This window comes from Cebus imitator, unplaced genomic scaffold (assembly GCF_001604975.1).
Source record: "Cebus imitator isolate Cc_AM_T3 unplaced genomic scaffold, Cebus_imitator-1.0 Scaffold12, whole genome shotgun sequence".
Taxonomy (NCBI): domain Eukaryota; kingdom Metazoa; phylum Chordata; class Mammalia; order Primates; family Cebidae; genus Cebus; species Cebus imitator.
In genome coordinates this window covers 965,268-969,790 of record NW_016107327.1, presented here as the reverse complement: position 1 = coordinate 969,790, position 4,523 = coordinate 965,268, and the positions used below count along the sequence as shown (strand labels likewise).

The 4,523-nt window shown below is 36.1% G+C and overlaps 1 pseudogene; it reads left to right on the top strand.

Annotated features, from left to right (window-relative positions):
- Positions 1 to 1,102: 1,102 nt before the first annotated feature.
- LOC108281983 lies at positions 1,103 to 2,939 on the top strand (annotated as a pseudogene).
- The last annotated feature ends 1,584 nt before the right edge of the window (positions 2,940 to 4,523 follow it).

Sequence of the window (4,523 nt, the reverse complement as noted above, 5' to 3'; positions counted from 1 at the left end):
AGACAGCACTGAAAACCACAAGGGGAATGTGAAGAGGGATGAGCAGATTAGAGATTTTGGAGAGTTTTTAGAAAAATAGGTAAATTGCATTAAAAAGCAAAATGGAGAGAAAGAGCTGAAATTTATAACATTTCCTGTAGATGGCTACAAAATATATAGAATAACTTCTTACTGGTTGTGTCATGGAAAATATCTAAGTTTATTGTTAACAAAGAACAGAATATCTGTGGTAATTACTTTCTATCACATTTCAAATACTCAAAGTAGTAGGTATCAGAAGTATCTCTCTTAAAATGTCTATAGCTCAAGAAATTGAACAATATGCATAAGGCCTCTGGTGAAAGATGCTTAATGATGGTAAATTGAGCACACGCATTTCCTTGCACAAGCCCCAAAACAAAAACAATACCTCTAACACCGACTGCCATACGTTATTTAGCTAGTATCTCTTTAATGAATATTCAGACTGTTTTGAACCATTTCATATTTGATACAATTCTTTAGAGAATGTCATTGTATATACTTAACGTTTGTTCTTTGAGATTAAATTGATAATGACTTTGGCAAACTCACAATAAATCATTAAAAATTTTATTGTAAACAGTTTCGTATTAATGAATGTGGAAGGTGCTGACATATTTATAAATGAGGGGTTTTGAAATGAGGATTATCATTTATATATTGATTTGTAAGGGCTCAGTCCCTAAAACTAAAATGTGTTGATGTTGGTGGAGAACGGCAGACCTTTGCTATCTGTATGTGTTATACACCAATTGTTTGAGTGGGAACAAAGTCATAAAAATAGGGGAAAATAACAGCAGAGTAGAGCATAATTAACTATTGAAAGCCTGCAAGAAAATTTAAATTATGAGATGCATATATCTGCTCCCCAATAATATATCTGAGTATATAATCTTCCCATTCTTAAGGTAGAGAGAAGACTAAAGTGTGAGAAAGAGAAACCAGCCTCTGATTTAACAAATACTGAGTTAGAAGTGATCTTTATCTTAAACAAAAGTAAATAGAGAAAAAGAAACAAAAAACCAGTAATGTGCTTTTAAATTCTGCATTTATAGAAAAGGAAAACAGGGTTGGTGCCCGAGCGGTTTGGCGGGTGCAGTGGGAGTCCGGCGGCTGGGCCCACGTAGACCCTCTGCCGGAGTCGCGGGCACCATTGGAGCACGTGAGAGACGGAATATCGCAACATTCCCTAGGCTGATTTCGGACTCCTAGCCTCAAGTGATTCTCCTCGCAAAGCTCTAGGATTACAGGCATAAGCCGCTGCTCCCCGCTAGGACTTTTTTATTTTTAAAGGAAGAAAAAAAATGTCTCAAAAGCAGTTGAAGGAAGCTTTTGTCAGTAACCTCAATGGAACCACCGTCCTGGAAATCACCTAGGGATTGTACTTTCCTGCATTCTGTATCAGGTGCAGAGGATTCCTGTTCATTTTCTCACAGCACATGTGTTCTTTTTCACACACCTTGAAAACTAGATTCTTCATTGACTTTGTTGTCCTAATAGTTCCCGTGGTAGTCACTTTGACCATTTGGGCTTCATTTATTCTCCTGGAGCTTCTCACTGTAATTATCTTTGGGGCAGGGCTGTTCTATCATATATACTGAAGGAGGGCTTGCTATGCCAGAGTTCTTTTCCAGAAAATCCTTGAAAAATTATTGAACATCAGTGTAGAATCAGAATACATTCCAGCTATCTCCTGTTTCCGTGTAATTACCAGTGCATCTACTGCTATTGCTATTTTGGCTGTGGACTTCCCACTTTTTCACAGACGATTTGCCAAAACTGAGCTCTATGGGACAAGAGCAATGGATTTTGGGGTAGGTGGCTTTGTTTTTGGGACTGCAATGGTTTGTCTAGAGATCAGGAGGATCTCTACATGGAAGGGTCCAAATTGTGTTACTTTACAAACTCATTGTACTCTGTTTGTTGGTCTTTCTAGGAATTGGACTATTAGCCATTACAAAATCAATAGGCTATCAGGAATATCTAATTGAGTATGGAGTTCACTGGAACTTTTTCTTTACTGTAATAGTTGTGAAATTGGTAACACCACTGCTTTTGATCATTATTCTCCTAAATAAGTCCTGGATTATTGCCCTCAGCATTACTGTATTATACCAGCTAGCCCTTGACTTTACCCCACTGAAGAGGTTAATATTATATGGTACTGATGGTAATGGCACATGGGTTGGCCTATTATTTAATAGACCAACCACGAAGGAATAATCTCTACCCTGGAGTATGTGGCAATACACATGGCTGGTGTACAAACAGGGTTATATGTGCATAAGAACAGATCACATATCAAAGGCTTGATAAAAGTAGCCTGTTGTCTTTTGCTGGCAGCTATTAGCCTCTTTATATCTCTTTACGTAGTTCAAGTAAATGTAGAAGCAGTATCTCGAAGAATGGCAAATTTAGCCTTTTGTATTTGGATAGTTGCTTCTAGCCTGATCCTTCTTAGTAGTTTATTATTGGTTGATATAATTTTGAGTTTTACCAAATTTCTAATTAAAGGCGCTCTAGTACCATGTTCTTGGAAACTGCTCCTGTCATCTGTTACAAATAAAAAGCATTCAGAATCTCTAGTTCCTGAAACTGAAAGAGGGGAATCCAGTCTTTGTTTAATCACAGCTCTAAACAGAAAACAGTTAATATTTTTCTTGCTGTCAAATATAACAACTGGCCTGATTAACCTGATGGTAGATACATTACACAGCAGTACCTTGTGGGCCTTATTTGTGGTCAATCTCTACATGTTTTCCAACCGTTTTATTGTATATGTACTGTATTTGCAAGATAAGACTATAAAATTTTGGTGATCAGCAGTAGGATTTATAAGTATTTGGGCAATATTTAATGAGGAAGAATATAAATTGCAAAGAAAATGTGTTTTTGGCAACAGTGTTAACCATATTTTATAATATAATAGTGGTGATGCTTTATTTTTTTTTTCCTGGGACAGAGGCTTGCTCTGTTGCCCAGGCTGGAGTGTAGTGGCCTGATCTCAGCTCACTGCAATCTCCACCTCCTGGGTTCAAGTGATTCTCCTGCCTCAGCCTCCTGAGTAGCTGGGACTGGAGGTGTGGGCCACCACACCCAGCTAATTTTTGTATTTTTAGTAGAGGTAAGGGTTTGCCATATTGGCCAGGTTGCTCTCAAACTCCTGAATGCAAGTGATCCACCCGCCTCAGCCGCCCAAAGTGCTGGGATTACAGGCATGACCTACCACACTGAGCCAATGCTTAATATTTTAATGTATCTCAACAACAAACCAAGAAGAAACAAAGCCTTGTGGCTTGTTAGAATGCTATTTTTTATTTTTAATAAAAATTTATTAAAAAAAAAAATTATTAAAAAAAAAAAAAAAAAAAAAAAAAGAAAGGGAAAACAATCTAGAATTGCTATTTGAATTGTATTTATTCCGGGATCCAAAGACAATGACAGAAACTGGTAAGCATAGATGACAAATCATAGCTTTTCTGAGAAGGTAACAAGGTGAAAAGGAATACAGACAGAACAAGAAGAAAATGAAGTGAATGAAATAAGAAAGGAATACAAATAACGGAATTAAAAGTACTTTAGAGGCTGAAAAGTTCAGAGGATATGAAGACTCACATTAGGAACTCAATAAATATTTGTTAAATAAATCAATCAATAAAAAATAAATCTGTGAGTGGTACATGTGTGCTTTCTTGAAATACAAAAACAAGCAGATAAAGATAATGGAAGAAAAGCTGACAGGCCGGAAGACTAAAGAATGGTAATTCTATTGACTTGCTGATAAATTTCCTTAAGAAGAGGCTAAAACAAATGATTCAAAGAAATATTCAAAACAATTTTTTAAAAGACATTTCCTAAAGAAAAGAGACCTGCATGTGATTATTTTAAAAATTCAGCAAGTTCAAAGCAAAAAAAGTATGCAAAGAAACTTATTTTACACATTGTTAAAATGTAATAACAGCAGCAGTAATGTCTTTCCATCAGCCAGACAGATGCGGGGGGGGAAAATGCAACAAACAAGTTATTCACATACAAAAAAATAGAGAGTGGCTTTGGAAAAGAATGTTGATAAAAATCGATCTTCATTAATAACATAAAACTGAAACCTCAAATATATACACTGCCTGGAGAAGGGTCAATAAACCAATAAAATAAATGTTTTACAAATAAAAATGTGGTTGAAACTTAAAAACTGATATTAAGTAATATAAGGGGGAAATCAGAAAAGCACGATGAATATGATATTGTTTAAGTAAATATGCATTTGATAAATATATTTTTAAATATAATAAAATTAATAGACATAAAAATGAGGATAATTGTTAATACTGAAGAGAGCGCAGTCTTAGGAGTGGGATACAGCATAAAAGAAGTAGATATAGGCACTATCAGTCAGCGGTCCCCAGCTGTTTTGGCACCAGGGACTGATTTCCTGGAAGACAGTTTTTCCACGGACTGGGGTAGGATGGGGATAATTTCGGGGTGAAGCTGTTCCACCACAG